The sequence below is a fragment of the Diabrotica virgifera genome, chromosome 4 (genome assembly GCF_917563875.1).
Source record: "Diabrotica virgifera virgifera chromosome 4, PGI_DIABVI_V3a".
Lineage (NCBI taxonomy): Eukaryota > Metazoa > Arthropoda > Insecta > Coleoptera > Chrysomelidae > Diabrotica > Diabrotica virgifera.
In genome coordinates, this window is record NC_065446.1 from 135,280,036 (window position 1) to 135,295,024 (window position 14,989).

General features: G+C 33.6%; 1 non-coding gene across 1 annotated transcript; it reads right to left on the reverse strand.

Annotated features, from left to right (window-relative positions):
• Positions 1-210: 210 nt before the first annotated feature.
• Positions 211-283, reverse strand: Trnav-cac (transfer RNA valine (anticodon CAC)). Its single transcript has one exon. It is a non-coding gene; the product is annotated as a tRNA-Val (tRNA).
• Positions 284-14,989: the final 14,706 nt, after the last annotated feature.

Below are 14,989 nucleotides of genomic sequence, written 5' to 3' on the forward strand. Positions count from 1 at the left end.
AAAATTATTCCGCTTCGATATTAGTAATTTTACAGTTCATAATAATTAGTTACGCAAACTTAGCCTTTGTTTTCTCAAAATGGTTATATACAACTTTACTATTCTAAGCGGACGAACAGAATTTTTTCATTATTTACCATTATTTAAATAATTTTTCGTTACATCTCATCAGCTTTTAACCTTTTTACTGTTTACCTTAAAGAAAAAAAATGTTTCCGCCCGGGTTCGAACCGAGGACCTTGTGCGTGTGAAGCACACGTGATAACCACTACACTACGGAAACTTACAACATCTAGGGATCTCTACACAGCATACAAACAGTATCTTTAAGTAAATGCTAGATTTTTATGTCAAATCTTTAATAATAATAATAATTTAATAATTATTGTTATTATTATTAATATACAATATTTCGTATTAAAACTAAGACTTTAAAATCACTGTATTAAACAGGTAAACATACAAAAATCAATTTATGTTTAGAAGATTGGTTTTTGAGCAAAATAAGTTGTAAAACATTGTACATAATATAATTAATTATTCAACGTCATTTTGGAAATACATATTGATATGTTTAAATTATACAATATAAATTAATGACTTAATTATTTTATTACATAAATTAGATACAGTAGGAAAAATGAAAGAATACCCATGAACGAACATATTATAAAACACGCTGTATTTTCCTGTCACCGTGTCACAAAAAATTGGCCAGCGCAAGTACATGTAATAATTATTGTTACATGTACTTGCACTGGACAATTTTCTTTGTGACACGGTGACAGGAAAATACAGCGTGTTTTATATGTTCGTTCATGGGTATTCTTTCATTTTTCCGACTGTACCTAGATACTACATAATTTTAATCAAAACATAACTTTCCCTAACAGATAGGCAACCCGTTTTACAGCCTCGGGATGATTTCCTGGTAGGAAAACTTATTTAAAAAAAATACGGAGAAATAATAATATTTCTGGATCCCGCGTATGAAAAAAAAAAGTTGATTAATAGCAAGCTGAAATTTTTTTAATAGCTTAAGGGTGTCTAGTCGGACAAACTTTGATATATGGGAACACTCGAACAGGGGAAGTTTTAATTGTGGAACAGGTTAAAAATTTGGAACGGTCAGACCACGAAAACGTCACGTGTATTTTGTCCGACAGAACTTCCAATTAATTTGTTACCCTTTCATTCAACTCTCATGCAAAAATCAGACCAGTGCATAATGCACGATAATGTAAGACCTCACGCTCACAAACTTTAATCGAATATTTACAACAGGTAAATCTTTGGACTTTGAATTAGCCATCTCATAGTCCAGATCTTAACCCGATCGAACAGTTATGTGGCATAATTGGTAGAAGAATACGACAGCGTTTGACACCTCCTAGAACCTTATAAGAGGTAGAAACAGTACAGTAGCTCTCGAGATTTTGAATGATGGAGACCAAAAATAGCATACCTTATTTTTGTAATATAAAAGTACATATCTCTTTTATTACCGAACAGAAGGGAATGAATAAAAAAAATTTAAGAAAGCCTACAGCTACAATTGAGTTTTAAATTCAAGAATATTCCACAGGGTGTTCCGAACTTTACGGAACAAACAGTATGATTGTTAAACCCGGTATAAAATGGCACTTACCTGTCTAGCAACAATATCATTACATCGATTTTCTTAAGTAAAAATGCTAACACATATTAAAAAAAAACACTCAATTCGGACAACAGGTTTAGGAAATTCGAGACATCTAACATGTCCCATTTTTAAGGTGTTCCGTTAATTTTGCCACTGTGTGTACAGTGGTACCTCGATAACTCGGATTAATTAAGACCGCGGCCGATCCGGGTTATCGAAAATCCAGGTTAGCCGGAGAATATGGTAAAAATTAATAAAATACGGTATACTTACAGATAAACTCTGTTATAATTGAAATAACATGAAATATATAATATGCACAGTACACATCTAAAATACGTATATAGTTGTATAAAGTATAGAGTAGTGTTGTTCATTTCTTGGTAAAAAACTCAGTACTACACACAATATGGTCACAATCGGAACTATGTTATGTTATTTAAGAACAGTGGAGACTAAGGCCATTGTTTAAAAAAGAATTTTTTAAATAGTCTTTTAATCTTTTTTAAACAATGTTAAGAACGTTTGAGATAAATAAAGGAATATAGATGCAGGTGCCTGTTGTTTCCGAAAATCCGAACCAATGAACGTCGCTCTACCGCCGTGTGCCATGAGTCATTTTTACTATCGTATAGTTCAAATTACACAAATACACATTATCTCTCAAATATTATATTACATACATTTTTATTGTTGAAATGTTTGTCTGAAAATCGGTCCGGGTTAGCCGGACTTCCGGATTATCGGGGGCCGACTTATCGGGGTTCCACTGTAGTTGGCAGTCATGATCTACCCGGTCTGGGTAGATTCGTAGGGCTATGTAGTCTGCACACCTCAAGTTATTTAGAAAGTCTCTATTTATGTTGTCTCCAAGAGTTTCCTTAGTCTCTTTTAATTACAGCCTGAGAGTATGGTTTTCCTCTTTCAAGACATACATTTGAATACGAATTTTTTATTACTGGTACAAGTTTTTATCTCAAGCAATAGTTCTTTTAACAGACTGTTGATCTTCTCAATTCTCAAACTCTTTTCTTATCTTCTGCGTTTTCGCGGCGTTCTATTATTTTTTTTTTGTCCGAACAACGATTGTAATTTTCCTATCTATATTACCTCTTCATGACGTGGTTTGTGTTTTTGGTGGTGGCACTGATTTCGTTGTAGGTCTTCAGAGGGTGATGAGAGGAGAAGAGAAAGGGCTTAAATGCTAAAACTATACTTTTCAGATATTTTTTTGTTAAATTAATTATTATTAGTAAAATAAGTGAATTAACTGCTAAGATATGCATAAATGTCTAAAGTTGAATTTTATTCGCGTTGATGGCAGCTGTGGTTGTATCCTCCGTATAGGCAGGTATTACCGTGCAACAGGATCATTATCCGTATGCATTGTCCCTTTTAGCCAAAGACAGCGACAAAGTTTTCGTCCTCCTTAACAGAATGGTGACTTAGTCTTATCCGTATTTCTTGTATCTACCAAAGACATATGTCCTCTTATTTATTCGTTTGTCTCAGTTTTTGTACTATTCGGCATGCAGCGGCAACACTGCACCCAAAACTGGAATTTTCTGGGAACGAAAATGAGGCTTGCACTGTCATGTTTCTAATGCATTATTTATTTATTAACCAATTAATTTTGGAGTAATAACCACAACCTTATCTCATTATCATCATCATTCTCTTTGCCTTATCCCTATGCGGGGTCTGCTTCCCTTATTGCATTTCTCCACACAATTCTATCTTGGGTCATATCAATGTCAATCCCCTTTACCAACATGCCCTGCCTTATCGTCTCCCCCCAGGTCTTCTTTGGTCTTCCTCTCCTACTACTTCCAGGAATCTGCACTTCAGCTATTCTTCGTATTGGATGATTAACGTCTCGACGTTGAACATGACCAAACGCTCTTAACCTATGCTCTCTCATTTTGGCATCAATTGGTGCCACACCTAGACTTCACCTAATATACTCATTTCTAATTTTATCCTTCTTAGCATCCACTCATCCATCTAAGCATTCTCATTTCCGCCACATGCATTCGTTGTTCTTCTTTCTTCTTCACTGCCCAACATTCAGTTTCGTACATCATAGCTTCTCTTATGGCTGTTTTATAGAATTTTCCCTTCAGCTTCATTGGAATTTTTCTGTCACACAGCACACCACTCGCTTCTTTCCACTTCATCCATCCAGCCCTAATTCTACTGCATGCATCTCCATCTATTTCTCCATTACTCTGTAATACCTATCCCAGGTACTTAAAACTATTGCTTTTTACAATCAGTTCACCATCCAAAGGTACCATTTTATTTGTAGGAACTCCATCTTTAAATGAACATTCCAAATACTCTGTTTTTGTCCTACTAAGTTTTAAACCTTTTTTCTCCAGAGCTTGCCTCCACTGTTCCAGTTTTTGTTCTAAGTCTCTTTCACTATTTCCTACTAACACGACATCATAAGCATACATTAAGCACCATGGAATGTTCCCCTGTAGTTTCGCTGTTATCTGATCCAAAACTAATGAGAATAAATACGGACTAAGCACAGAGCCTTGGTGCAATCCTACTTTCACATGAAATTTCAGGAGCTTGGAGGAGTAAGGGCGAACCCGAAAAATGGTTATTTCAAAAATAGTCTCATCTTCCTCACATACTTTTAAAGAATGCGTCTGTATATTATAACAGCATGTTTCGCCCTTCATACTCCTAAAATTTCGTAAGAAATAATATACCAATCCATTCATATCAGAAACTGAACTGCATATTCGTCTAGAGTCTAGAAGAGTCCACAGTCCACAGGCTTTCGTTGCGTTTCCGTTCGCCCTTCTCCTCTGTTAACGCGCCGGTATTTCTGTAATTCTGTAGCTTAGTCACAGCAGAATCCCACATAGCAATGGGCGCGTTCACCAGATGCAAACGTTGGAAATCAGTTTGCGCTTTATGCTTCTGAACGACTTGCTAAGGTCAAACATGTTTGGAAAGCGGTCGCCATTTTTGCAAGCATAAAATATTTAAGTTGAACTTTGCAAACGTGTTGAATATTGAAAAAATATGGCGGGAATTTAAATTGAATATATTATAGAATATATTTATAAAGGTTTTATATATAAAATAACGGCTACTGAAGACATTCAGCTACGTTTTTTCTATTAAATCCATTTTTTTCCTTTAATAAAAAAAATAATTTCAAAAACTCATTTATTGAGAAAATTTATTTTAGGTTACGTTCAAACCAAGCAAGCAAAATGTTAAATTTTAACCTACTAAACAACCACTGTTCAGCTCGCTGTCAACAAGTTTAAGAATCAAAGCGCAAACAGTTGTGAACCTGTTTGCATCTCTGGTGAACGCAGTCAATGTAACAGAATATTCAAGGTCAACGCACATTTGCTAGTTCGCTCCCTGGCACGGGATGGCGATACTAGTCTCATTTCTGCACGTTGTTCGTTCGCTCGTTCTGTCACCACTGTCACTTTCGATTCTTTGTGTTTTCATTTCCTTGAGAAAAATACGACGCCATATTTATTTGTTTTATTTTTTAATAAATAGCGTTTAAATAGTGCATCCAACAACAAAAAGTGTAAAGTGAATTACATCAGTTGTGTTTTATTCCAAATGTATACAATTTTGGTGTGGTTTAAACTGATGAATAAATAATATTGTGTAAATATATGTGTAATAAGGTAGTTAGTTGTGTTTTAAGTTTTTACATTGATAATTATTGATAACAAACATATTTTATGAACATACATATAAACATTTTTATAAATAAAGATTGTATTCTATGTTTTATTCTTTAATTTTTTAACCACTTTGGCATTTTAATGTAATGGAAAATAAATGTAACTTCAAAATAAGACAAGAAAACCCAAATAGTATACGAATTATAAACGTTGATTGATAAATACATACAGGTATACTTTTATCAATCAACGATATAAATATTATCGTATAGGATAAGGATTTTGTTTTCTTTTGTTATTTTAAGGTTATATTGATTATCCTTTACATTAAAATGAGTTCTCAATCCCAGTTAATTTTACAGGTCTTTTGAATTTACCGCCACTTATATGGCATATAGTTACGCTCCCGACCACTGGCTGATGCGACAATCGTCGTTTCACTCGTTAACACGGAACTTGCATTGCTATGTGGGGGTGTGCTGTGAGCTTAGTAAGTAGCTTTAATTGGTGAGATACAGTCTTGCGTTGTATGCAGGTTGCATTGCATGCAGATTGCGTTAAATGCAGATGCATTGTTCTTGAGTTTTCCGGTACGATCTTGCTTAAGGCGCCGATGTTTCTGTAATTCTGTAGCTTAGTGGCTTTAGTTGTTGAGATACAGTCTCGCATTGTATGCAGATTGCGTTGTATGCAGATGCATTTTTCTTGAGTTTTTCTGTACAATCGTGTGCTTGTAGCTTTTAATCGTATTTTAAGGAAAACCCAAGGTACATTACCGTTAAACTTGCTTAGTTTTTTCTGATTTATTTTCAAAATGAACGCCGAGAATACGACAAGGCGAAAGCAAAAAACACGGAACAATGGGTCGTTAACATGTGTAAAGCCAAACGTAACTGTAGTGAAGCGTACGTTTCAAGAAATACAAAGAAGCCTGTATCTGCGCGCACAATCGGACTGCGTTGTAAGTGTCTTAAAACGTTGTTTTGAAATGTTGGGCAAGGAAAATATCAATATGATTTTCAGTAATTTTTGGCAAATCGGCAACTACGATAGTCAAAACCAATATCTTTCAAAAGCGCTAAGTTTCAGTAACTGTAAAAACTCTTTCATTACTGGCAGAGCAAGTAGGAAGCTTCGGACCATAGGATATAGTGTTTCAATCAATGGTGAAAGAAAATGTGTTTGTCGTCATGCTTTTATCAGCATCCATGGCATAAGTGAAAAAAGAGTTAGCTTTGTTTTAAACAAGCAGACCACCACAGGAACTGTGCTGAGTGATAACAGAGGGCAGTTAAGTCCAGGAAATAAAATGGGTGGGTATACGACTCAGTTGGTCAGATACCACATTGATTCTCTTGTTACTATTTTCAGTCACTACAACAGAGCCAAAAGTCCTTTTAGAAAATGTATGCCACCGAGTTAATCAATTACTAAGGCATATGGAGCTTACACGGAATGGCTAAGAAACACATTTCCTGAAGCACAGCCTATGACAGAGTCATACTATCGAAATATTTTTGTAAACGGATTCAATATAGGTGTTCAGCCTCCTTCTGTTGATGAGTGTAATACCCGCTCTAAGACTAAAATTGAACTTGTAGGGTTAAAGACTAGTAACCCGAATTCTCCCAGAATAATTAGATTGGATACGGACCTGAAGGTTCACTTAGCAAAGCAGAAAGCTGCTCAGCAAATGATGAAAAGTTACGAAAACAACCAGGATGAAAATATTGCAGTTGTATGTATTGATTTACAACAAGCATTACCCACGCCTAAGCTTACCTGCAACGTGCAATATTACAAAAGAAAAATGTGGACTTACAACTCAGGAATCCACAACATTAAACAGAGCCTATTTCACTTCAAGTCGGACCCGAGGCACTACACAATTTTCGGGCCCCTAAAAAATTCAATAGTAATAATAAAAATAATAACTTTTTTAAATGTATTAATTATTTAATAGAAATATAGTTGCACAAGAAATTTAAATTTTTATTAACAATAAATATAAATTGTTAAACAGTACAAAATGAATAGGTATATACATAGTACAACATTGTCAACAGTAATAGTTTTTAAGTCTACTGTTTCACTATTCTCTGAACAATATGTTAAAAATATCGTTTACAGAATTATAAGCGTTTTTACGTATAGATAGTTGCGCGATTAAAGTATCACATATAGGTAAAAAACTTTTTATTTTAAAATTCTCATGTCCTTTTAAACAAATCGTTTCGGAAACAGTTGAATTTTCATCAAAAAATTGTTTTCTTTTTCGTCCTCGGAAAAGCTCATCTTTATATGAAGCGTTTGTCGGCGATACTTGTTTAGCTTCATTTTCAATTTCTGAAAATTTTTCTCTTAAATTTTCTACATATTTAATTAAACTATTATATAGTTCACACACTACGGTAACGTTATTAGTAATTTCCTGTAATGATTTACTGGTTGCATTTATTCGGTCCAAAATTTTGTTCCAAATAGTCGTCATAAGAATAAACTCTAACGTGTTCATTTTCCCCAATAAATCATTTGCTTCAACTGACGTCATCCTTTTTTGGTTTGAATCTTCGCTTAATTGGTTCAACGCGATTTTAATTTCATCAAAGCTACGCGATATAGCTTTAATAGCATCACTTCTCGCAGACCATCTAGTGTCACTAATTTTTTTAACGCATAATGATTTCTGAGAATTTGTTGAGCACGTTTGAAGAACGTTCCATCTATAGGTAGATGCAGAAAAAAATTATAAATACACTGTACGTTATCAAAATACTTCGCAGCTTCTAAACAAGTTTCTGCTGCACTATTACCTACTAAATTTAAAGAATGACTGGCGCAAGGTACATAATGGGCGCTTTTCGATTTTTCGTTAATCTTCGCCTGTACGCCATTATATTTTCCTGACATGTTAGAAGCATTGCCGTAGCTTTGTCCCCGACACCAGTTAACATTAATATCAAGTTTTTTTAATTGTTCTAAGACCACACTTGACAAATTTTCTCCTTTATGGGAAAACATTGATAGAAAAAAAATTTCTCTACTGGTTTTCCAGTCGGTTGCACATATCTGATTATTAAAGTTAATTGATCTATATGTGAAATATCGGGTGTAGAATCTATAATAAGAGAAAAGTATTTTGCCACTTTTACTTCTTCAATTATTACATTTTGAACTTGTTTCCCCAGCAGAGCAATAAATTCGTTACATATAGATGATGAGAGATAGTTGACGTTTCCACTGCCAACATCATTATATTTTTGTAAGTGACTAGCTAAAAATGGGTCAGATTCGCTTAAATATTCCAAGCAACTTAAAAAATTTCCATTTCCTTTTGTAAATAATTTGGTTGTTGAACCATAAAAGGACAGACCGTTCTTGGACAAAAATTTAATGGTTGCTACAATTCGCTGAAGAACATTTCTCCAATGTTCCTTTTCTTCTAAATAATTTATTTCCATAAGTGTTACAATTTGTCCTGTTATACTATTTCTCTTGACTAACGTACCAATCGAGGAAATATGCTCAGCAGATCGCTCATGTTGAATAACTGTCCTATTGATATTTTTCCAATCACTATACCCATCGGAAGTTAGAAGAACAATTTTCGTAGAAAACAGTTTACAAACGTAACAATAAACCCGGCTACATTTAGAACTGTAGAATAACCACTCGCGAAGAATTTTTTCCCCATTAGCTTTCGTTTTATAAAAAATCGCACTTTGTAAATGTCTAGTTTTATTATTATCTGATTGTGTAACACACTCACCAATTTTATCAATATTTTGATTCGGTTGATTATTTATAAAATATGGTTGAAATTCGAGATTCAAATGTCTTGGCCAATCGCCTATATCGCTAGGAAAAGAATTACATACATTGTTGTTTTCTGTAGCAGATGATGGAGATGTACGTACTTGTACCAGGTGAAGTCGCTTGAAAATCAACAGTGGAGTCATCATTTTCTTTGATTGCAACTCGCCCTTCATCACATAATTTATTTTTACTATCACTTTCACTAGTCACCATAAATTGATCTGCAACAGGATGGGACGACGAACTTCCTTTTTGCGCACTGTTGTGGGATGTAAAATAAGATAATATTGCATCTTTCTGTCCATGCCGTTATTGTTCTCTTAATTTTTGTTTTTTTCGTTTTTCACTGCTACTTACATGTTTGTAACTCATGTAAACTAACTAAACGATTACTGAGTAAAGAAAAATAAGTTTTTTAAGAAATTTAATAAAGCAAATGTTTAATGGATAGATTAATTGAACTAACTTAAAAATCACAGGACTGAAAAATAACACGAGCAAGCAATACTTTATCTTTGCAGAAAGCGGCATCAAAAGCTAACTAATAGGTATCTATTCAATTTAAAAGTGCATTTCGAATCAATATTATGACAAAACGTGACAAAACCTATTATTAATCTTACCTCTTATTAGTCTTGTTAATCCTTCGGAGTGGTGTCCACGTGGTGTCTAACAAATTTGCTTATTTTATTGATGCCTATATTGCCGTCAAAGCAATCTTACCTATTGTAGTTTTATGATAAGAACGCAACAGTTTATGGTTTGTGAATATTACTCTTAGGTATTGTTCATTTCATGTATATTATTTCCTATTCGTAAAATGAAATAATTTTGAAATCTTATTTTATTTTTACAATAAAAATTTTCTTTTTTGTTTTTGCAATAAAAATTTTCTGTTGATGATATTTTCGGGCCCCATTAAAATGCGGGCCCGAGGCAGGGGCCTCAAGGGCCTAGCGGTAAAATAGGCCCTGACATTAAAACAGGAACAGCCATGATGATGTATGTATGGGACAAAACCATCGTCAAGCCCGGATCGTGTGAAATAGCCAGTTTTCTCAGTCACTATTTGGAGAACTTTGTTAACGAGCAAGTGCGAACAGTATGGGCCATTCCACGAACATACGTCTTTTTTTGGATTACTTCGACAACGAATATTTTACTGGCGCTAATAATTATTCCAATAAACAACAATGTAATTTGCAATTTACTTTCGTTCTTCTTATTTTGCACAGTAAAATATTCGTTGTCAAAGTAATCCAAAATAGGCGTATGTTCGTGGAATAGGGTATAATAATTTTTAGTGATAACTGTGCCGGTCAAAATAAGAACATAAACGTTGTTTTGTCTAACCTCCGCCACATTCATGCAAATCGCTTTGATCTTATTAAGCACGTTTTTTTAATGTAACGGCATTCAATGATGGGTTGTGATCGAGATTTTGGTTCAATTAAATTAAAGATCAAGGACTGTGAGGTATTTTCCAAACAACACTATATCCATTTCATTGAACACACCAAAAAGAAAAACAATTCCAAGTTGTTAATGTGACGAGGGAAATGGTTAAGGATTTCAGCGTTCTTCAAAAAGCAGTAACTAAATCTCAAATATTGGGAGCTAACTTCAAGGATGGCAGAATATTCGAATTTTCAACAAATTTTAAGATGGGCTTTAAAATTCAAATTGTATACAACACGGATATTTCTACAAGTGTGATACTCCAAAGGAGGCGAAAGAGACTTTACGATATAAAAAATTTTAATTTAGATAATATAGAACTTCCTCTCAAATACCAGGGTGCTCTCAACCTTACAGAAGAAAAGAAAAAGGACTTACAAAATCTTCTTGATTATGTACCCATGTCACACAACTGTACTTTACAAGAAGCCTTTAGTGGAGGAATTGGTATTAACCAATCTGAGAAGCTCTTGAAAGCACCAATCTTGAAGCTCTGGAAAGCTTAACGTAGGTGGCGCTCGTGTAGTTGGAGGTCACGTCAACTTACGTCAACACTTCCAATCAATATATTTCCAAGTAAATATTGCATATTTGTTTCGCTGTGTGAATTAAATTTGAGAAAATAAAATCCCTCAATGTTGTGCTGTGCATTTGTGCTCATCGAGAATATCAAGACACATGTTTCCCAAAGATATTCTGATGAGAAAAAAGTGGATTGTAGCAATAATAAAGGATAAGTATGTGCCGACAATAAATGCACGTATCTGCGATAAACATTTTGTTGAAACAGATAACGTATTGCCCCTAGATTCGACTGCAAACAATAGAATACTTCACTGTAAAATTCAGATCAAAATTTATTATAAACGCACAAATTAAGATATGCAATTTTATATACCTACATTCACAATATTGCCACATCTACAATCGCTTTTTATGGAGTGAACATATAAAAAAATATATTTGAAGTAATAATATAGAAAAATGTGAAATTCTAATTTTAAATCATTCTCAAATTTTCAATATTTTTTAGTGACTACAACATAACCTGACCAAACCTAACCTAGCGTCATCGAAAATAATATAAAAAAGTTAATAACTGAACGTTTTAGTGACATATTTATTATCGTTAAAATATGCTTTAAAATCATAGATTTATAATACTCTAGATTGCGCCTTACGATCTTAAAATGGGTGACGGTTGCGACAGAGATAAATGAGCCTATTTGGTCGGTAGTCTCTTTCTAATTCAAGGGGAGTATCGACGACGTCACTATCCTACTCTGTCGTCGAGTATTTTAGATGGTTTGACAGTTCGAGCGGATGGCGACGAGAACTGGTCGTTTGTCTTCGGACGTGGATAATCCTGGTTCGAATCCGATACCAATCTTTACTTTTTTATTTTTAGTTTAATCAATATTGCGTTTATTAGATAAATGCTCTAAAATAAATCTATGCAAAGAAATATATAACAAATAAGAAAAACTGTGTAGGTACCTATAGATTTTTAAAAATATAAAAGCCAATGTTATTTTTTTTAATAAGTTAATGGTAGAATACTATAAAGTAATTAAAAATATTCGTAAAAAAATACCAATAATTAATATCAACATAATGTACCATCGATTTATTAATTGAATCGGTCATTTAAAAAATAACACGAGTCACATATTCCTAATTTTACAGAAGAGCAAAGAAAACTTAACTATATAGTCGAAAGATGGATGAAATGGATGACATCAAAATTCAAAGTTATATTGTAGTTTTGTTCCTAATGTTTTTACTGGACTGGTGTCGTTTTTGCACACAACGTTTATCTTAAAGGAGTCTATTCCTCTCAAAAAGTTAGTTTCTCAAAATTGTGGACTTTGCTGTTTTTGAAATGACCGATTCAATTATAAGTAATTAGACATTATTTTTATTTATGAAACTATTGTTAGAATTTTTTAAAAAAGTAGAAGCAAAACAAATATTATTCACATCATTCGAATAAGGACGAATTTATATTAATAACGAATGACTTTTATTTTACTATGCAGTTCACAAAATGTATTCCAATATTAACTTACTATACATAGGTACTACATTTATTATCTGCTAGATTTACTTAGGTCCATTTTTCAGAAGTAAAAATATCTAATAAACGCAATATTGATTAAATAAAAATAAAAAAGGTAAAGTTGGTATGGGATTCGAACCACGATTATCCACGTCCGAAGACCAAAGACCATTTCTCGTCACCACCCGCTCCAACTGTCAACACATATTACTCGATAAAGTGGGATAGTCACGTCGTCGATATTCCCCTAAAATTAAAAAGAGACTACCGACCAAATAGGCTCATTTATCTCTGTCGCAACCGTCACCCATTTTAAGATCGTAAGGCGCAATCTAGAGTATTATATAATATCTATGTTTAAAATGACTAAAACATAACCTGATCAAACCTAACCTAATCGAAAATAATATAAACAAGTTAATAACTAAAAATTAAAGTGACCTAGTACCATTTAAATATTCTTTAGTGACTAAAACATAACATGATCAAACCTAACTCTAAATTTTCTAATTTCACCTTAAATTTAACGTAGACACGTAGCCTTTCACGTAGACAAACACCCAAATAATTGTACTTAATTAAATTAACACATTCTATATTTCCATAAGGAATTATAATTTTTTTTAAATAAGACCACATTGCAGAATCAACTGCGCTCAACCCATGCCTAAACCAAATTTACACCAAATGCGCAACAGTCATGGCGGCCATATTTTGAAAATATCACATTTTTAAATGAGATAAACACAAAAATTAATGCTGAGCGCACTTAATTGTGAATTTTAAATTGATAAAAAAGTAATAGTCCTGTCGCCAGGGGGGGTACAACGGCCTCGTTAATTCAGATGGACTTACCCAAATTTTTTTTATGTATTTTGACCCGTAGAACACGAATTTTTTGGGTAACAGTTGATCCGGATGTCGATAAGATTGTTATAGACCAAGAACTTGAGGAATCAAATAACAGCGATTTTTGGCAAAACAAAACAATATTTTGTATTTTTTGGGTCATTTTAAGCAAAAAATATTTCTACAAGTTTTTTAGTAGGATGCACAGTTTTCGAGATAAACGCGGTTGAACTTTCAAAAAATCGAAAAACTGCAATTTTTAAACCCGAATAACTTTTGATTAAAAAATAAAATAGCAATTCTGCTTAGCGCCTTTGAAAGTTCAAGTCAAATTATGTCGGTTTTGATTATTTGCATTGCTAAAAATTTATTGTGTTATTGCTAAACAAAGCTACAAACAACTAGTGCGTGAGTGATGTTTCTATGATTTCAATCGAACGAGTAGGTAGAATAGGTACTAGTGCAATCAAGACTATTTCTACGTTACATGCGTTAAAACGCATGTAAAAGCACGGGAAACCCTACGTGTTTATAGCTTTGTTAAACAATAAAAAAATAAATTTTTACCAATGCAAATAATCAAAACCGATATAATTTGACTTAAACTTTCAAATGCGGTAAGCAGACTTGCTATTTTATTTTTTAATCAAAAGTTATTCGGGTTCAAAAATTGCAATTTTTCGATTTTTTTAAAGTTCAACCGCGTTTATCTCGAAAACTGTGCATCCTACGAAAAAACTTGTAGAAATATTTTTTACTTAAAATGGCCCAAAAAATACAAAATATTGTTTTGTTTTGCCAAAAATCGCTGTTATTTGATTCCTCAAGTTCTTGGTCTATAACAATCTTATCGACATCCGGATCAACTGTTACCCAAAAAATTCGTGTTCTACGGGTCAAAATACATAAAAAAAACTTGAGTAAGTCCATCTGAATTAACGAGGCCGTTGTACCCCCCCTGGCGACAGGACTATAAGGCAGATTGCACATATCATATTATACACAGTTGTCAGACTCGTAATACCAAATAAATACCCTCTGAGCTATAGAAATAAAACATTGAGACGATGATTAATATAGTTTATCATGCGATAAGGGCTTCCTATTTCCAGTGACTCTCGCATTCCTTCTCCTCAATTCGTTTTTCAACGCACAAACAGTCTCCAAGATCCGTATATTTCGGCCATTATTTATTACTTATAAAATCGTAATCAAAAACACCACGAATAGTCAAAACGTTGACCTCCAACTACACTAGCGCCGCCCAGCGGGCGCATCGGCGTACATAGGTGCCATTATACCAACTCAATTTCTAGTGTTACTACTCCCTGCATACCACAATTTGTAACCTTCACCTATAGTTCTTTCGCCCTTTGACCTTTCCACCTAGTTTCTTGAATTTTGAACTCTCCTTAGTTTGAGCGCATCCACTAACACCAGACTCTTACCTGTAAGACTACCAAGATTCCACGAACATATCCTGATGTTTCT